This window comes from Arvicola amphibius, chromosome 4, assembly GCF_903992535.2.
Source record: "Arvicola amphibius chromosome 4, mArvAmp1.2, whole genome shotgun sequence".
NCBI lineage: Eukaryota > Metazoa > Chordata > Mammalia > Rodentia > Cricetidae > Arvicola > Arvicola amphibius.
Window position 1 is genome coordinate 134,194,763 of NC_052050.1, and position 21,867 is coordinate 134,216,629.

Here is a 21,867-nt window from a genome sequence, read left to right on the forward strand (position 1 = left end):
AGACTGGTGAGTTAAAACTTTGTGCTAAAGACATACAGTTCAGGTAAAAGGTATTTAGAAATCCCACAGAGATATATGTAGTGAAAAACACATAGTAGAACAACTGACCTCTGCTACTGTCATGGACAGCCAAATACACTAGAATTCTATTGGTTTGCGGCAAGGCCTTCACATGAACTAAATCTGCAAGTGAAGCTACCCTGACGCACCTTGCCTTCTTGTACTGACTGCTTTGTTAATCCTACTTCCAGACACGGCCAAGGTTAGACTTCATGAAGAGACAGTACTTGCACTATGGAGAACAGTTTCGAGAAATTAGTAGGATGAAATTATAGTGGCTTCTCCCATGGTACTGATAAGAACTGACAGAAGGACAGTCATGTAAGAGGTGGAAACAGTGGGCCTTGACAGTTTATTGACATGACAGAAAATACACTCAAAGCTAAAACTAAGAACCCAGGTATCTGACTTCTTTATCTTTGAGGCAGACTCTGGTAGTCGATGTATAAACTCTGTTCTCATCGAAATAACTCCATGGTCCAATCTGGCTTGTGAGCCACAGTTTCCACGTCCTGGGGTCTAGGATTACCATGAACAATATGTATGGCTAGGTTACTGGTTTCTGACTAGAGCAATAGGGTAATTTGAAGAGCTACTCAGAGATACTCAGAATGAGGTTTAGGCATGCAAGAGTAAATAAGGAGGGAGGAAGATTTGGAATTCAGTTTAAAAGAGTAACCACAATACGCCTTCAAAATACTCCTTTCTGGAGCTGAAACAATCGCTCTGCAGCTAAGATCAACAGGCACTCACATATACACATAAAATCAAATCTTTAGAAAATTCATTTCCAAATGCACTACACATGTTATATAACAACAGAAGTAAAGGAAAAGATGACTATAGATGAGTATGAGAAGAAATTGAATTACTCAAGAACACAAGGTAGGGCGAGATTAAAATAAGGTCTAAGAACCCCAGAAGGTGACTCAGAAATATTAGTCATCACAGACGTTGGAACCTGCTGTGGAATAATCCTTCTGTAAGCTGTGAATATGTATTACTCTCATTGGTTAATACAATGATAATAAGCCAACAGCAAGGCAGGAAGTATAGGACAGCCAGAAAGAGAGAACTCTGGGAGAAGGGCAGAGTCAAAGGAGTCGCCAGCAGATGCAGAGGGAGAGGGAGATAGATGAGCTATGCTAATAAAGGTATCGCAACATGGCAGAGCACAATTAAGAAATATGGGTTAATTGAAAATGTAAGAGCTAGTTAGTAATAAGTCTGAGCTAATGATATAATGTAATATTGATTACAATGGCTTGTAATCAATATTAAGCCTCTGAGTAATTATTTGAGAGTGGCTGTGGGACAGAACAACTTGGCCAACAAGAACCTAGAGGTCTGATGTAGTTGGGAAACATTACATAAATAGCAGGCAAACACAGTATTTTGGAAAATGAGTTCATAGTGGTCTGCAAACATCATAGTCAGGGGAAGATCAAATATAAAACAACCTGACAAGCCTCAAGATGAGGGTAGAAGGTATTTACTTGGGACATCTATATCATCACCTCTCCAAGGCTCAGGGCACATCACCTTAAAGGGGTCAGAAAGAACACAAGAGCTCAAGGTCAGGAAGGCGTGCTGTGAACAGCTGTCTGCTGGACATGATAGGATGTTGTACCAATGAACTCAACAGCATGGCTGCATGCACAAGACCTACAACCACTGGGCCTATTAACAGCCCATCATGGGATTTTAGAAAGGAAGCCATTATTATACTCCAGCCAGCTGCACTGCTAGAGAATTAGTTACAGAGAGAAGATTTTACAATGCTACTGAAAGAAGTGAGGATGGTTAGAGTTCTACTATTAAATAAGTGAGAAGGGGAACGATCTAGCACGTGAACAAGACAAGTTAGCGTCAGGTAGGAGTACGGTGTGACAGTGGTCCAAGACACAGGAGGTTCATCCATCAAACATGGTGCTGCAAGGGAATCTGGGAATTTACATCAGATAAAAACAAATCTTCAGCCGGGCGGTGGTGGGGCACGCCTTTAATCCCAGCACTCCGGAGGCAGAGGCAGGAGGATCTCTGTGAGTTCGAGGCCAGCCTGGTCTACAAGAGCTAGTTCCAGGACAGGCTCTAAAAAAGCTGCAGAGAAACCCTGTCTCGAAAAACCAAAAAAAGAAAAAAGAAAAAAAAAATCTTCATTTGCAATCATAACAAAAATGCATAATCATTGTCAACTGTGCATTTGAGTGCCAGATCAAAACCATTTTTGTGGCATGTGAACTTCACTCAATAAAACAAATACAGAAATTTTCCTAAGATTTCCACATTATAGAGTTTAGTCAATATATGAAAATAAAGAATTACTGCTAAATTATGATACTGACACCATGATACTGTGAAATATTAACATAGCAATAGATACAAATGTAAAAATGTTTTGCTAGTGCTCAAGAGAAAATAACCAAATTTTCTTAAACATGGATTAAGCAATAACACAATCTATTGTAGGTTACTTAAATTTTGCAAATTTCTTTTAGTTAATTATTTACTCAGGTCCAGAAGCTGGAGTAAGAAACATAAAGGAGCCTTAAGGAAAGCATCCTCTGCTGAGCCAGCTGCGGCAGTGACAGACATACTCCCGGAAATCTAGGACTCACAAAGTTCTGGCAATTTTCACAAGACACAAGGCAATCCTGAATTAACAATCTTCTAAAATTCATGGCTTGCTAAATTTATCCCACCCAGCCTTTAAATTTGACATGTTTTTCTCTTTGGTCTTAATTGCTAAACTACCACCATCTCAGTATACTCCTTAGAGTGGATATTTCAGGGTGGGGGGTTGCCATTAATATAACTGAGACTTTTATTAAATATATTCAGAAAATGCATCACTCATGAGGACACACTCTCTATGAACCATCACAATGAACAAGAACACAGTGCTAGTCTTTCATCTTGTTTAAATATTTGGTTACCTGCCCTACTGTTATTGACTTGGTGAAGTTCTTTATACTTGTGAATCCAGGTTTATTTGCTTTTTTTTAAATACACAGAGAGCAAATGAGACTTAGCAAAAAGATGCTATTCCCTTCATTGTATTAGTGTCACTTAGCAAACAGTTCTTAAATTTATTAAAGCTTACTTATTTATTCTATTACACTTACTTCATCTTCGGTTCTAGGATATTCTTTTCTAACAATGCATACCTACACCTTCTGTTGAAAACATTACGCTCCCTATTAGATTGATAATTCAGTTTGCTGTCTTATACCAGGTTGTAGGTGAGAGAGAAGTTCATGTTTTTGGCAGTTCCACTGCATTGTAAAACCTATTTGTCTCAAAACGCATGACTGTATAACTGTAACCATGTTTTTAGACAACTGTGTCCTGTGTATCTTGCTGTGAAATGAAGGAAATTTTACTAAGAACCTGCAGTTCTTGTTGGTTTTTGTTAAGTATCAGTTTTCAACCATTCTTGCTTTTCTTTCATATAGTTATTCTTATTCTATTCTTTAATCTTTGCATGTTCAGCAATATTAGTTTCTCTTTTGTCAACTGCCACAAAAAATTTCCCACAGTAAAAAACGCATATTTTTACAGTGTGGAATCATCCAATCTGTGATTACATTCTACCTTTGCTTAAGTCCCTTTTCTTAAAACAATCTTTTAATAACTATCTTGATATAGTTTACTTACCTTTTAATTGGACTGACATGGGAGTGCTTCTGACGGTATGACAATGTGTGATTTCTTTAAAACTTTCTTTTATTTGGTTAAAGCATCTGAATATTTTATATTATTAATTTATGTATATTGAGTATATCAACCTTGCTGAATTACTCAATAGCTCTCGTATTTCTATTCATTCTCATTCATATTCTCTTCCCCCTCCATTTATGCACATCCAGAGCCCACGATAAAACTTCCAATAAGAGGCATCTTATTCTTCATTTCAGAGATGTCAAAATTTGTGAATTGTTTAGAGAACGTTTCCTTGTCAGAATGACTGATCCCTTCTTACCCAGCTTTCATTTTTTTTATGCCAAATGGTGCTAAATCTAGCAAATGCTCCTATACATAAGATCATGACTCTTTTCATATTAGTGTACAAAATTTTATTAAATTTTCATATTAAAGTAGCCTTCTATTATTGAAATAAAAATATAACTTACATTACTGTTTGAATGATATAAACAAAAATTTTGTTTAAAACATTTCCATTTATATTCATGAATATTGACTTACTTTCTTATTTTTAAATGTCTGTGTCATAACTAAAAAAGCAGTTATTTTGTTTCAGAAACCTAAGAAAATTTCTATTCTTATTGATCAAAGTATTTATAAGACTATTAGTTCTTAATTATTTGGAGAATTAGCTACCTATTATATGAACGTGTTAAGAATGGACTCAAAAGCATATAATGTAGATATTCTATCATGTCTTGATATGCTAAATTTACTCAAGTTCCTTAATAATTGTCAATTACAATGTTGAAGTGTGATCCCCTAATTAACAAGGTATCTTCTGAATCATGGCTATGCTACGACCCTGACACAGTTCAAATCCATGAGCTATTGTGTCTTGAACAGACAGAAACTGGAAGCATCACATTATAGTATCAAAAAAGAGTCTACCTTGCTTCTGGGGTTCTAAAAATATTTTGTCCTTGGTAAATATGTTAAAACACTATATGCCTGAAGTGTTTGCTAAATTATTTCCTCATTTTTTTGTTTCTCTACAAAACCAGATACTTGGGTATTTAAAATATAAATTTTTAAACATTGGATGAAGACCAAAAGTTGGGCTAAAACTGACACACTGTAAACAGCAACAATAAGAGTCACTCAGAGAATGCTGCTCATTCAAGGAGCAGCTTCAAAGGTTATTCCACTGGGAAGTATTTCAGGTTCTTCAGGCTGGACCTTAATCCAGTCTAAAAGAAGCTCTATTTGGAAAACTAAGATTTGAGCATGTTATCAAAGCTCAATATAAAGCACAGCATGAGTACACACACCTGCCCGACCTTCCTTGCTGTGCAAGGAGGGTTCTGAAGGCAGGCTTTGTGTCCCAGCTTTATCATGGCTTATCTTTGTGTCACCCTAAGTTCTTGAAAGTTCTCAGTACGAGGCAAATTTTCAAACTCTCTTGGTATTCAATAAATACCTGAACAAAAGAAAGATAATTGCACTTAAACTCACAGCGGTTATTCTGAAACTGATCTAAATAAGGTAGCAGAAGAAAGAAGGAAAAATTAAAATGTACTAACTCCTCATCTGGAGTCTAATGACACGGTTAGTAAAAATAACCAAGTCTTCAAATCTAAACTGTCTGTTCACTTCCACTCTTTCAACAAACCCTTCGAGCACTGTCATGCGCGATCCCAAGTCTACAAAGACACACTTCTATCTCACAGCTGCAAGGGATACTGACTTTTAGTCCTTTTAAACCTGGCAAGCATTCAACAGAACTCAATATATTCTGCCAACCCTCTCATAAAGAGAAGTTTCTAGAACACTGTGGTAAACTAAGAGCACTGCTCCAAACACATATGCTTATGCTTTCCAAATGGGCTACTCAGCTCTGGAGGCTCTCGAAGGACAAGCATGGTCCACCACAATATATTTAACAACTCGAAGAATTGGGCTTTTATAACATAGTTCACTTGGTGAAACTGTTTCACATCTCAAATACTTAAAAAAAATGAACAAAATAACAAAACACACTTTATCATTTCTCAGTTCTATATCTGTTTCATAGATATATCTACTAAGCATCAGAGACAACCTTTAAAGTAAAAAAAGTCTTTCATTTTCTTATACAAAATACTGCAAGTATTTTCAGGCCTTGGAATTAATCAGATACAAGCTGTTAATAAAAAAATTAATTATAGTTATGGTTCTATGTCTGTGGATTGCACATGTAAATTCAATTCACGAGAAATCAGAAACAATTTTAGGAAATTTTGACTACTCTGAAATATGTAGACATGTTTTCCATGGTATTTGTCCCTACGTGGTAAAACGTGATAAGCATTTACATGGTACTTAGTAACCTATGAATGATTTTAATGTGGACATTTACAGGACATTGAGCACCTGCAGACTGTGCTATCTAGATGCCTCCCAGATAAAGTCTTTTCTAGGTATGAAACAATGTAAGTATTCATAAAAGGAGATTCCGAATTCTAAGTAAGTTGATACCATTTTATTATTACTTATCCTTAAAATAAAACAATGCGACCGCTATCCTCCCCAGCGATCACACGGATCTTCTACATACAGCCTTCCTCTAGCATCCTTCGGATTCAGTGAGCAACTGCTTCAGACAATCTTCACTACCATATTCCACTCCAGCTGGCAGATTTGTAGACCACCTATTGTGGCCTTCCTTCCTCTCTCTCCTATTCCCAAGAGATCACACAGATCTATCTCATTAACAGCCTTTCTCTAGCACTCAAATCCTGTGTCTCAGCTACTCCACAGGCACTTCCTGGAAACACTGCTGTCATGCTGGCTAGGGAATCAGGTGGGCGATTTTGCCTCTCCCTCTTCTCTGCCAATTCTAATCCCGGAGTCTTAACCCCATCCTTGTAGCAGACTACCTTTTTTTCATTCCTCTCTGCCCCTATTCCCAGAGATCTACACAGGTCCTGGTGTCACACCCAGCTTTCTTCCCTCTACTCTTCAACACCTTCCCTCTTCTAGGTCATCCCCATTTCTCAGTGTTAGCTTCCAATACCTAGAAAGACATTGAGACCCCTCATGGCCACACCTAGCAGGATCACAGAAGCAATACGCAGTTACTACAATCTAAGAACCAGAGAGGGCAACAGAAACCAAGGAACAAAACACTTAGCAAAGACAAGACCAGATAGCAATACCTACAATTATAATCAACCCAAATACAGATGCCTAGACCCCAACATAAAAATATATTCAATAATAACAGCCAGGACAATATATTGCTAAATGAAATAAAAAATTTAGGAACATGATCAGGAACCTCAGAGGCAAGCTTCTCCAACAAAGCTCAAGTACAGAAATAGAGATAGAAGAATGGATACCCCAGTTAAAGAAAATTTTAATTTAAAAAAATCCAGACACAAAAAACAGGAAATCCAGGAAACTATGAAAAGACCATTTAAGAATAATAGGAATAGTGAAGAAGAGGAAGAAACCCAGGTAAAGACATAGAAAATATTTTCAGCAAAACTGTAGGAGAAATTTTCCCTAATCTAAAAAAAGAGGTGCCTACATGGATCATACAGTTCACCAGACAGGACGAGAAAAGGTATTCCCCTCGGCACATAAAGATAAAAGTACTAACCTGTTTCTCCTTAGTACAGAAAATAAGAAGTAGGTTTAAAAAGATAATACATTCTAAAGATATAAATCATTCCAGGGACCTGTGAGGATTCTCCACGAACATTCACGAGAAGGCACATAAAAACTACCTATTTATAGAGGAGGCAAATCTTTCAATGATTCAGTTGCTTGAAAAAAGAAGTATTTGGTGTTCTGCTCAAATACCCACTCACTGAAAAAAAAAAAAAAAAACGACAACTATTTGTTTCCCACCTACAAAAGTAAACAAACAACAAACCACAGAGGCAGCATTATATAAGTCACGAGATACAGTTTTATGAAATACATATAGGGCACAGGGTGGAAAAGGCACACACTTTTAATTCTAGCACTCAGGAGGCAGAGGCTGACAGATCCCTAAGTCTGAGGGCAGCCTGCTCTACAGAGAGAGTTCCAAGACAGCCAGGGTTATACAGAGAAACCTGTCTTGAAAATCTAAAATTAATTAATTAATTGAAATGCATAAGGGAGGAGGTTTTTTCTACCCTCTGTGAAATAAGAGCCACTCAATAGCTTTGAATGTTTATTCCAACAAATCACAATGTGTTTAAGGCTTAAGGGCCTTTCCTGAATGTGAAAATTGTCTGGGAGTTTATACTGATCTTCAGCCTTTAAGCTTCTCATAAAATCTAAGTAATTAAACTGATATAATTTCTTTGAGGCAGGAGAAACATTAGGGTGTGAGAATCATCTACGAGCACAGCTCATCAGTAGGAGCAGGCAGAAAGAGCTTCTATCCCACTGTGATTTACTGCGATAATAAGGCTGGCTTATTAGACTTTTAATGATGTCTTATCTTTCATGTTTTTAATTGCAGATCTTTGGGATGTTTTCTTTAGTGTTTGAAATGAACGTCACTATTCACCACACTAATATTGCTTAGGTTAGAATGACAGTCATCTGTGAAAACGAGCGGTGTCATGAGCTCTGCAAGATGGGCTACAAACCACACACTTTTAACCATTCTCGTATTTCAAGCAGCATTTCCTTTAGAAAACTACAATCTTTACATTTGTCCCACGCTCCTTGAAATTATAAACTACTATAATTCAGCATTTTATTCAATCATTCTTTAACAACATCATAAATCAGGAAACGATTAATCCTCCAAATAAAAGGAAAGTAGAATAAAAGGTGAATCAACCAATGACCTGGGTTCTGTTCCATGGAACCACTGTTGCCTTTAATAAATATAAAGTATTTAAGAATAATTATGTCTTCTACTCAAGAAGCTTAAGAGGCAGTAAAATCTACCTCTCTCACTTTTGTAATTTAACTTAGAACCTAGGAAGCTATGAAATATGTATGTGTTAATATCTCCAGAGCTCATTTCCTCTTTGCCAGGAAGTTCAAATCTTTCTGTCTATTCTAAAAAAAAAAACCATGATGAATAATTTCCTCCTGTTTGCAATATACAGTCTATTCTTATTCGAGTCATGAACCAAAAGCAATAAAGTAAGTACAGTAGTAAATATAATTATTACCCTTACAGGACAGTGTACTCAGTGGCAAGGGCTTATAGCAGTAATTAATTTCTTGGGAAGCATGTTTATAAATATCATCCATAAAAAATACACCTAGTAGTACCTAGGCTTATTTTTTTCCCTAGAAAATAGCACAGGGTAAGAGCCTACGGAGATGACTTAAAGAATAGATTGCTTCCTTCACAAGTATTGAGTACCCCAGTTCAGTTCCCAGGTACCAAGTAAGAAAGTTGAATGTGTTGCCATATGCCTGTAATTCTAGCACTGGGGCAAGGGAGCCAAGAATATCTTTAGAGACTGCTGGCCAAGTCTAGCTAAATTATGAGCTTCACAATCAATGAGAGGTTCTGTGTCAAAAAATTGGGTGGAAAGAAATAGAAGATACCCAATGGCAGTCTCTGGTCTTGTAAGCCCACCTTTAAACACGAACACACACACACACACACACACACACACACACACACACACACACACACCATAAAGAAAAGAAATAGCACAGGGAAAGAGATTTTTTCTGGATAATTCCTTTTGCATTACTCATGCATTTCCTGCACAGATGATCAGTGTTTTGAGAACTCCTCTTTTGCTAGGCAATTAGAGGCTTTTAGTAGAATTTCTCCAAATCAGATGTTAATATTTCTGCCAATACTGAAATGTATATTCTTACTTACAAAGAAAAAAGAGATGTCGCTTATTTAAAACAGACAAATATTTGTGAAACTAAATAAACAAGACAGTATTTTGCACAGTCTCTTTACTATCTAAGGAAATCTCCAAAACAGGTTTAAAAAATATAGAAATGAAAAAAAATATAGAAATGAACAATCTATATTTAAACATTTTAAATAATTAAGTTTGGTGATAGTAAAGATAGAAATGGTGCTAGAAGAGGGGAAACTGAGCAAGGTTCAAAGGACATGTTTGATCTTACTGCTGCTTTAATGACTTCACTTCTACCAGTTACCAACAGATACATAGACACTGAGATTTTAATCCTCCATTTGGTATTTTTGAGACAGGGTTTCTCTACATGGTCCTGGCTGTCTTGGAACTCACTCCATAAACCAAGGTTGCCTTGAACTCAGAGATCCCGCTGCCTCTGCTGCCCAAATTCTGGGATTAAAGGTGTACATACCAACACTCGGCAAACTGTGTGTGTGTGTGTGTGTGTGTGTGTGTGTGTGTATGTGTGTGTTTCCAGACAGAATTTCTCTCTGTTACAGCTCTGGCTTTTTCTAGAACTCCCTGTGCTTTCATCAGGCTGGCCTTTAACAGAGATCCACCTGCCTTTGTCTCCCAACTGCTGGCATTAAAGGTGCGCGCTACAACCTAAGGACATAAGTTTAATCTCTATGTTAAAGAAAGGAAGAGATATAAAAAAGTAGGCAGTTTATTATTTTTATTTATTTATTTATTTATTTTTGGTTTTTCGAGACAGGGTTTCTCTGCAGCTTTTTTAGAGCCTGCCCTGGAACTAGCTCTTGTAGACCAGGCTGGCCTCGAACTCAGAGATCCGCCTGCCTCTGCCTCCCGAGTGCTGGGATTAAAGGCGTGCGCCACCACCGCCCAGCCGGCAGTTTATTTTTTTAAGATCAACAACTTATCATCATGATAAAATTGAAAATGTATTGTCTGAAAACGTCTGTTCTAGAATTCTGTTAGTGACTTCAAAACGGCTCTTATGGAGAGTGGTTCACCTGCCAAGATTCCCTTGTCGAGTATGTATTTTAAAACGTTAAAATATAGTTTTCTATGCCAAGGTAATTAGTTCTTAAGGTTTCAAAGTAAAACTCAACAAAACTATGCAGACGACATAAAAAACTGATCTGTTGTTGTATCTAAAGCACAGCATTGCAAATGGTCTTCTATGCATTTTCGCTATCATAATGGGTTCCGTGTGTCCAGTGGACTAGTACCTGAGATAAAAATAAAAAAATGTTTCTGATTTTAGACACAGCCAGCTTTCTGAGTAGAGAATACAGGTAATTAGGTTCAAATTCAGAAAGTTTCCAGCTGCGCAAACTGTAGCAAGTTCATTTTAATTGATTCTTTTTTCTTGTAAAATAATAAGCTTCTTTGCATAATTCCTGCAACACACACATAAATTCAATAAATAATAATGTTTATCATTACTGCCATCTGATATGCTATGAGAGTTCAGAGAAGAAAACTGACCACTACTTATTTATTTATTTTTTTGGCTGAAACAGTGGCCAGATTTGATATGATATTCTTTAAGTACTAGTGAAATTGGAAAATTTCAACTGTTGGGTGAGACTGCTTGTTCATTCCCGGCTGCCAAGACTCCCAAAATAATCACACAGAACCTATATTATTTGCAATACTGTTTGTCCAATAGCTTAAGCGTATTTCTAGCTAGCTCTTGTATCCTAAACTAACCCATCTCCATTAATCTGTGCATCACCACAAAGACGTGGCCCATTGACAAAGTTTCAGTAGGCTCCATTGGAGGTGGCTATCTCTTGTAGCTGTTACACGGCTTCTCACTGACTCTGCCTGCTTTCTCCCAGCATTCAGTTTAGTTCTCCTGCTTAGCTCTATTCTGCACTATCACAGGCCAAAGCAGCTTCTTTATTCATTACCCAATAAAAGCAACACATATACAGAAGGTCTTCCCACATCATTCAACAACACTTTGAAAGACAAGCTGTACTTTTATAAAGAAATTTGGGTATTTGCTGAAATAAGCAACCCCAAATCCAATCGAGACAAAACTTATTTTTTGACATGACACAGTTTACCCAATGTTCATTTATTTTCCTTTACTTTAACTCAATTAACACAAAGAAAATAAAACTTTCTTAGATAGGTGTTGCCTGCTTTACTCTTAAAAACATGAATTCAAACATAGTATTTCATGATACTGGAAAGGCACAGAGAATCTATGTGGATATCTAAACTTCATGTTCCCGGAGAAGAGAGACTGGCTGAGAGCTGCCAACAGTGGCTATTGCCCAGAGACTCTTCTAGACTGCTCTGTGAGGCCTGGTCTGTGTGCTTTCGGTCCACCCTGTCAAGCCCATCTCAGTTGTAAAGATCCCTAACTACTTGGTGAAAATAAAATGTGAACTATGAAGGACATAAAAGGCTATTGGATATAGGCAGAGTGAGAAGAAGCTGGACAAGTATGCCACTGGATTATACATATTGCATGACACATGTCTGTTTTTAATATGCTAACCATAGATAGTTCAGCTATCTTGTTTAACTTTTCACAATATTTTATTTTAATTGGAAAAATTTATAGGTTTCACCATGACATTTTTATACACACATATATCATGCTTTGACATATGTATCTAGTCCTCTAAGCTTTCCTTTTTCCGTAGGGATATGTAAGATATTTCACTACCATGTACTTTCTTCCTATTATAAAAGAGACTTTATTTTTAATTATGTATTCAAATTGTGCCATATCTAAGAAACCTATACATTAATACTACTAAAGTCTACTATTGTAGGTTCTCCAAAAACTGAGTTAAATCTTCACATGACAACTATATTAAAAGTAAATCATGTCAATAATGAATTTTGTCATAACTTTTACCCTAATACCTAATATTTTACCCTAATATTTTTATTGCACACGTGACTAACTTAAAGAAAAATGAAGAATAGTGAAACAAAATTAAGCATGATTTTAACCTTTACTACAAAGATGTCTACTATGGTTACTGCCAGATAAGCAGTGCCTAATTAACAATGTTCACATGAATTCAGTTTATTAACCTTCTAAAATTGTGATTAATTACGATTCCTGTGGCATCTAATTATATTCACAATGACAATCTATTTCTCCTCTAAACAGTCATTGTGATGTTTTACAACTAACAAGACTCATAATGCTTAACCTGTCACATGACATACTGTTTCCTATTTTATGCTTTTTATTTTAGAATTCTTGTGCTAATTTGCCATACTTCCTATAGGATTTCTGCTTTTATTATCATGGTTTGGAACATGCCTGGATACACTATGTTTTAGTCTTCTCTATATTGTCATATTCTTAAAATATTTTTAATATTGTAGCTTTTTATTATTTACAGGATAATAACTGCTCTAGTTTCCATAAACTATGCCATATTGTCTACTTTATTTTTCTGATGTAAACAGGATCCTTATTTATAATTCATTTAATACTATATATATGTGCATATATTGCTGTCTTTTGTTCGTATTATCTGTACGATTCATATATGGATATGGTTTCCTTTTCCTTAACTAGCTATGAGCAAGAGTTACTCTGAGAAGGAAGCAATTTTCAAAGCTGGATAGTCCATTTTTTATTTTAAAGAAATCTGCTGTTTCATTAAAATTCAAAACCTCAACATGGCCAGGCTTAGTGACACACACCATTAATCCCAGAAATCTGGTAGCAGAGACAGATGGATCACTGTGAATCCGAAGCCAGCCTGGTCTACACAGTTCTAAGATAGCCAGAGCTACATACTGAAATCCTATCTCAAACAAAACAAAACAAACAAACAAAAAAACCAAACCAAACCAAAACCAAACCTCAACACAACCACACTTCTTTCATCTACTACAACCCATCTAGGTACACTAAATTTTCAATCACTCATTTTTTCCCATTGCCAGAGACAAGATTGCTTAACTTTCAAGATCAAAGGAGAGCTATCATATTCAAAGTGGTGTGGCTCTACCATAATTAGAAAATCATGACATATTTTTCAATAATAACACGAAGTTAATGGCATCAATCCCTTAACTCAAAAGACTGACAGACCAGATTTTAAGAAAAAAAAAAAAAAAAACCTCTCTACATACTGCCTGAAAACACACTTAAAATTAAAGATGGAAAAACTTATTCCAAGCAAATGCCACCAGAAAGCAAGCATGAGTATCTACACTAGTATCTCAGTACACTATTCTGAGTGAGGTAACCCAGACCCAAAAAGATGAACATGGGATGTACTCACTCATAATCGGTTTCTAGCCATAATTAAAGGACATCGAGCCTATAAATTTGGGATCCTTGAGAAGATAATAAGAAGGTGAACTCCCAAAAAAAGATATAGTAATCCTCCTGGATATTGGAAGTAGACACGATCGCCAGGCAAAATTGGGAACTTGAGGGTTGGGTGAGACTGGGCCAAGCGAAGATGGGGAGAGAAAAGTGTGAAGGGGAGAATGGGGGGAGCTCGGAGGAATGGGGTGCTTGGGATATAGGAAGGGTGGATATGGGAGCAGGGAAGCATATATCTTAATTTAAGGAGCTACCTGAGGGTTGTCAAGAGACTTGACCCTAGAGGGGTTCCCAGGTTTCCAGGGAGACGCCCCCAGTTAGTTCCTTGGGCAGCTGAGGAGAGGGAGCCTGAAAAGGCCAGTTCCTATAGCCATACTGATGAATTTCTTGCATATCACCATAGAACCTCCACCTGATGATAGATGAAGAAAATGACACAGCCCCACATTGGAGCACCGGACTGAGCTCCCAAGGTCCTGATGAGGAGCAGAAGGAGAGAGAACATGAGAAAGAAAGTCAGGACCGTGAGGGAACCTCCAGCTGGCGACAGATGGGGAAGGTGACTGAGCCCCACATTGGAGCACTGGACTGAGCACCCAAGGTCCTGATGAGGAGCAGAAGGAGAGAGAACATGAGGGAGAAAGTCAGGAACGTGAGGGGTGCGTTCACTCATGGAGACGGTGGGACAGAACTAATGGGAGATCACCAACTCCAGTTGGAAAGGGACTGATGGATCATGCGACCAAACCCGTCTCTCTAAATGTGGCCAACAGCGGGGGCTGACTGAGAAGCAAAGGACAATGGTGCTGGGTTCTGATTCTTCTACATGGACGGGCTCTGTGGGAGCCTTCTCAGCTTGGTCGATCACCTTCCTGGACCTGGGGGGAGTTGGGAGGACCTTGGTCTTAGCATAGAGTGGGGAACCCTGATGGCTCCTTGGCCTTGAGAGGGAGGGAGGGGAGGTATGGGTGGAGGGGAGGGGAGGGAGGGGGGAGGAGGAGGGAAGGAGATGGAAATTTTTAAATATAAAAAAAATAAACCATGAGGAAAAAAAAAGACAAAAAAAAATTAAAGAGATAAAGAAGAGTAGTTCAATACAATAACTCCCTATCAGGACAATATACGACTGTATATAAGAGTTCTATATACCAAATATGAGCCCAAACAACTTCATAAAAAAAAAGCCTGTGCATAAAACCATAGACTGATCTTCACACATACCACTACTTTATCAGGACAAAGCATCAACAAAGAAGTTATCAGAAGTAAAGGGCAATTTATATGAAAATGATATAACAGTCTTGGACAAAATATTCAAACCACAACATTGCAGAACACACCTTCTCAGTACTAGAAGGCCACAAAACTTTTCTGTAGTGAGGAGCAGCAGGCCGGGCTGCTTTCCTGCCGCCCAGCTCCCGGCCGCCTGGCTAGCTTATGCCCTGAAATAATTACACGGAAACTGTATTCATTTAAACACTGCCTGGCCCATTAGTTTCAGTCTCTTACTCACATCTTGACTAACCCATAAATAATAATCTGTGTAACATCACGAGTGTTGTCTTACTGGGAAAGATGCAGCATGTCTGACCTGGTGGCTGGCTTCATGGCGACTGTCCCAGAGAGGAGAGGCGGGGCAATTGTCTGAGCCATCTACCTCACTTCCTTCTTCCTGTTCTGTCTACTCCACCTATCTAAATCCTGCCCTATCAAAAATCCAAGGCAGTTTGTTTATTAGCCAATGAGAATCCTCCATCACTTTTCTCTAAAATAGACCATACTTGAGGATATAAGAAACTGAGGGATATCTTGCTTAGCTGAGATCTAGTGGGGAGGGCTTTGGTCTTGCCTTAAAGCAACGTGCTAGACTTTGTTAACTTCCATTCAGAAGCTTTACCCTCTCTGAGGAGTGGAAGGGGCGTGAGATAGAAAGGAAGGTGGAGGAAGGGGAGGAGTGGGAACTGAGATTAGTATGTAAAATAAGTTTTTTTAAAAAAAAAATGAAGGAAGAAAGAAAGGATGAAAGAAAAACTGAAAAAGGTATTGCACTGCACTTGATCACAATGAAATAAAATTAGAAATATGAAAGAAATTACAGAAAACATATATAAGCTCACAGAAACAGAGTAATACATCTATCTCCACTTAGTAAAATTGTTCCTAAGAAATCAGGGGGCAAACTTCAAACTCCAAGAAATAAAGAAAATGAACACATGGAAAACTTTAATATACAAGAAGCTGTGAGATACAATAAGAGTGGTCTTAAGAAAGAATATGTATAATTGCAAGTCCCTAAATTTAAAGCTTAGAGAAATATCAGCACATCTTACTGATGCACTTAAAGGTCTTAGAAAAATGAGCATAAGCCAAAATGAAAATAAACAGAAAGCAATGATGATCAAGGCAGAAAATGAAGAGAAATTAAAATGACAATTCAATGAAACAAAAGGTTGGCTCTTTAAGTGATTCACAAAAATGACCAAAACAACAAAAGCAAAAGAAAATAACAAAAAGCCCAATTAATAAAATTAAAGGTGAAAAAGAAAAACATTACAATAGATACTAATGAAATTAAGAGGATCACTATATTTTCCAGCAATTAGAAAATCTAAAATAGGCAAATTTACATCAACAAAATCAAACAAAGATAAAATAAGCAATTTAAACAGAAGACTGAATTAATAATAAAAAAGTTTCCAAATAAAAACTGCTAAAGTTCAGTTAGATGCATCATTGGATTCTACCGACAAAATAACCAACAATGCTCCTCAAACTATTACAATAGAAAAGAAAAAATACTTAAAATCATTTATGAATCAATCTATTATTATTTTCATATCAAAACCAAGTAAAGAAATAACAAGCAGGAAAGAAAATTCTAGGCCACAAACACTGATGAAAACACATGGAAAATTGCCTGTAAGTACTGAAAAACTATACACAATCACACATCAAAGGGAATATCCATCAATCAAAAAGGTTCAAGGATGTTTCAACAAACACAAATTTATATAGGTAATTATTTTCGAGGACAGAAATCAAATGATTTGAATACAACATCAGAACAAGCCTTCAACAAAGTACTTTCAAAATGAAAGCTCAGAAAAACTAGGAGCAGAAAGAACTTAGCTCAACGAAGTTAATTACTATACTGGGTAAAATATAGCCAGCCAGCTTTAAACTAATTAGTAGAAAATGCAAAAATGTTTCCTCTAAAATCAAAAACAACACAAAGATACAAACTTTCTCAGCTCTTATTCAATGGTCAAAGTCTTAGCTTGAGCAATAAAATCAAAAGAAAAGGTAATCAGGAATGCAAAAAGTCAAATTATCATCATTTGCCACAATACCAGTAATTCTATATATCAGAGGTATTATAAACTTTATAGACAAGTCTTAGAACTGAGGAAGATTTTCAGAAGAGTACAGAATAAAAAAAATCTCATTTTATAAAATGAGAGAAATGGAAATGAAATGGAAGGTTATTATTAACCAACCACCTAAGAATAAAGTCATTAAGCAATATTTAATTCATTTTGAGTTTTACCGTATTGTATGAAAATGGTCTTGTTCCATTATTCTGCATGTTGATGTAGAGTTTTTCCAACACTGTTGATGAAAAGCCTATCCTTTCTCTAATGTGTATTTTTGTTGCCTGTACTAAACTACAGCTGACTATACAGATGGAGAATTACTTCCAAGTTCTTTCTTCATTTGCATTTCTCTTGTCATCTGTTTTCATGTTAATAGCTTACTCTTTTAAATGTTTACAGCTTTGAAAGATTTTAAATCAGGAAGTGTGATGCCTATAGGTTTGCCCTTTTATCCAGTCTTGTGGTTCCATAAAACCTTAATTGTACTATTCCATTTCTGTGTTAAAAGAAAAAAAATACATAAGGGCTAATTACATTGAACCTGTACATTCCTCTGAGTTTTATCATTTTAACAATGTAAGTTCTTCCATTTCTTTTTGCCTTTTTATATTACTTTCTTACAATCTTTATTTTTCAGTATATGAAGTTTTTTTGTTTCTTTATCTTTATAATTAATTATTTTATTCATTTTGATACTACTGCAAGATTATTTTCTCTTTTAGACAAATTCTTATTAAGTTATAATCACTATTAATTTTTGAAAATATTTTATTAATTCTTTAGATCACCTATTACTGAAAGTTGTAAATACTGACTAAGGTTTTTCGGTTTGGTTGTTGTTGTTGAAGGCTGCTTGTTGGTTTCCAGCTGCCCAGTTAGCTTAGACCCAAAATAATCACACACAAACTGTATTAATTAAATCACGGCTTGGCCCGTTAGCTTTTATTGGCTAACTCTTATATTAATTTAACCCATTTCTGTTAATCTGTATATCACCACGTGGCTGTGGCTTACCTGGCAAAGTTCCCAGCATCTATCTCTGGCGACTCCATGGCTTCTCCCTGACTCCGCCCTTTTTTCTCCTGGCATTCAGTTTAGGTTTCCCTGCCTACCTCTATTCTACCCTATCAGGCCAAGGCAATTTTCTTTATTCATTAATGGTAATACAGAAGGGAATCCCACATCAGGGTGTCTTTAGTTTTCTGTAGGAAAGCTCACTTCTTTGTGTTGTTGGTTTGTTTGTATAAATAACATCTATTTCTCTCTCGCCTAACTGCTCTGGTTATCCAATACAATGTTGAGAACAGATGGCAGGGTCAGCATCTATGTCCTGGTCCTGCTCTGAGATGCTTTAAGATTTCCACCACTAAGTATGAGGTAAATTCTAGTCACATAAAGTTATTGTTATACTGAAGGACTTTGCTCCCATAGTAATTTTTAAGATTATATAATTAAAAGACTTTCAATACAGAAATAATCACAAGGGTGTGAGTCTTCCTTCTGCTAATATTACATGTTATTACCATTTAGTTGCATATAATCAATCATATTACATCTGGAGATAAATCTTAAGTCTTATGTAATCACACTGTGTGGTTTACTAAATGTAGTATTGGTATTTGGTCTCCAATAATTTATTGACGATTTCACTAAGACACAAAGGCAGCCTACTGACTGGGAAAAGATCTTCACCAACCCTGCAACTGACAAAGGTCTGATCTCTAAAATATATAAGGAACTCAAGAGACTAGACGGTAAAATGCCAATTAACCCAATTCTGAATCTATGTTATTCAGGAATATTGGCTTGTAGTTTCTTAGAGTACTTGGTCTGACTTTGGGGGTACTGGTGGTCTTATAATTTTTTGGAGTTTTTTTATTTTTTAAAGCAAAAAATAGTAGCATTAATATTTTCATGTTTGGTAGAATTCAGAGAAGCCATTTTTTTCTTAGTATTTTTTTCCAGTTCTAGATGATGACACTCATCTGTTTTGTCATTGCTAGTATGTTCAGCCTTTCTATCCCTTCCTGGTTTAGCCTTTGTAGGTTCTATGTGTCTAGAAATATACCTACCTCCTTTAGGCCATCTAATTTGACAGTGTACAGTTTTTATAGTGGTTGCTTATAGTCCTTCTTATTAGTAAAGTACAGACCATGATGCAACCTCTCTTTATGTGAGTTTTTCTCATTATTGTCATTTTATCAGAAAAAAAAAAACACGAGTTTTATAGATCCCTGGACTGAATCTGCCATCTATTTCAAGTGTTGCTGAAATCTGATTTTATCTTTTGTGAACTTTGGCTTTCCTCTATCCTTTTTCTTTACAGTAGGCTGTTCATCTGAGAGCTCTGGCTTTCTTGTGACTTGCTGTAAGTTCCCTCCTGAAAGGATTCTGCTGTGCCGCAAATGTTTGGCTATGCTGCACTTGCTTTTAATTAAAATAAAATTACATTATTCTCTCCTTCCAGTCTCTCTCTGACCATCTGAGTTTACATTCTCATTTTGAATCTCCCTTTAGATTTCTTCTTTGATCAGTAATTGTTCAGAAGTTTGCTAATTTCCAAATATTTGTAAATTTTCTGATTTTCCTGGCTGCTAGTTCCACACCAATATTGTCAGAAAAAAATACTTAATACGATTTCTGTATTATTAAATTTATTAAGATCTAATTTTGTATCCCAATATACAACCTATCCAGGAAAAATTCTTCTGCATACTTGAGAATAATCTGTATTCTGCAGCTGCTGCAAAGTGTTTCCTGTTTATGTCTCTTGAGTTCTTTTGTTCTATAGTGTTCCTCACATCAGCTGTTTCCTTAATAGTCTTCTGTCTGGTTGATTTCTCTATTGTTGAAAGCAGGGAACTGAAATCCCCTAAGGGATGCTGTCTATTTCTTCCTTTACTCCTACTAACATTTCTTTTGTGTACTTAGATCCTCCAATGCTGTGAATATACCTTACAGAAGCATTAATGAATTGGCTCCTTTTGTTATATAACACCCATCTTTCTTCTGCATTTTATACTTTAAGTATAGGCACTCTTTCTCTCATTTAATTACCATTTACATACAGACCCTTTAAGTCTTTTACTTTCAAGCTATATGCATCCTTAGCCAAAGGCTACATTGGAGCACTGGACTGAGCTCCCAAGGTCCCGATGAGGAGCAGAAGGAGCGAGAACATGAGGGAGAAAGTCAGGAACGAGAGGGGTGCGTTCACTCATGGAGAAGGTGGGACAGAACTAATGGGAGATCACCAACTCCAGTTGGAATGGGACTGATGGATCATGCGACCAAACCCGTCTCTGAGTGTGGCCAACAGCGGGGGCTGACTGAGAAGCAAAGGACAATGGCTCTGGGCTCTGATTCTTCTTCATGGACGGGCTCTGTGGGAGCCTTCTCAGCTTGGTCGATCACCTTCCTGGACCTGGGGGGAGTTGGGAGGACCTTGGTCTTAGCATAGAGTGGGGAACCCTGATGGCTCCTTGGCCTTGAGAGGGAGGGAGGGGAGGTATGGGTGGAGGGGAGGGGAGGGAAGGGGGAGAAGGAGGGGAGAGAAAGGGGAGAAGGAGGGGAGGGAGGGGGGAGGAGGAGGGAAGGAGATGGAAATTTTTAAATATAAAAAAAAAATAAACCATGAGAAAACAAAAAAAAAAAAAAAAAAAAAAAAAAAAAAAAAAAAAAACTTTTCATCTGCATTTACTTATTATGAAATAATAAGTCAATTATTTTCTATATGTCTTAAATTCCATTTGCCTTCCAGTCATCTTAGCTTTCTCTGTTTAATATTTGAAGAGTCCAGTTCATAGAAAACCCTGTGTGTTCACTTTTCAAGGTTGAGGTAAGTAATCAAAAGGGCTCACAGCAGTGGAGAACACATTCTCCAGATTGGTCTTAACATTGCCTGGACCCATCGCCCATCTCTCAGAGGCGCTCTCACTCACTGCCCACTGCTGGAAGAGTAACGTTCTAACGCCTAGAACGCCTTCTGTGTTCCCCACTCTGCCATGGCACTGCACACGACAGTTCACTTGTATCTTGCTTTGCCCATCATGCTCCTTACACTGTCCATAACTACATCAGAATTCCATTGCTCTTCAAAATTCAGCTGCCACCTCACTTTAGGCTGCCTGTCCAATCTTCCCTTCCCTTCCGGATGGCACCTTCCCTGTGTATTCCAAAACAGCCTATTCAACTTTGCACTGTACATGTGTGTCAACCAGTTTGCATCCCCACAGCTGGTTCATTACAGAAAGTCTGTGTCTCACTGTTCTATAACCAGTGTGTAACAAGTAAGACAAGCGCACAGTGGAGGTAGAAGAACAACCGCTGGGGGAAACTGAATGAGTATCCAAATCTCTATAGCCAACAAATTAGTCCAAACTGCCAATTCTTATTAATTCACTACCATACTTACAGACATGCTCAAGATACATTTCACTAACATTTGGAATATGCCACATACTAGAGTCACTACATTTTAATAGTAAAAAATGGAAGAAACCATATACATACTTTAAGCTGAATAGTAAATTTAGTCTATTTTACTTATAATAGTAACATGGCATCTCATTTGGGTTATTTTCACTGCAATAACAATCTGACTCTGTTACTATAA

At 37.0% G+C, this 21,867-nt stretch overlaps 1 protein-coding gene across 1 annotated transcript in view; it reads right to left on the minus strand.

Moving 5' to 3' along the window:
- Positions 1-21,867, minus strand: part of Tusc3 (tumor suppressor candidate 3) — a 162,314-nt gene that overhangs the window by 52,352 nt on the left and 88,095 nt on the right. The window lies entirely within an intron of this gene.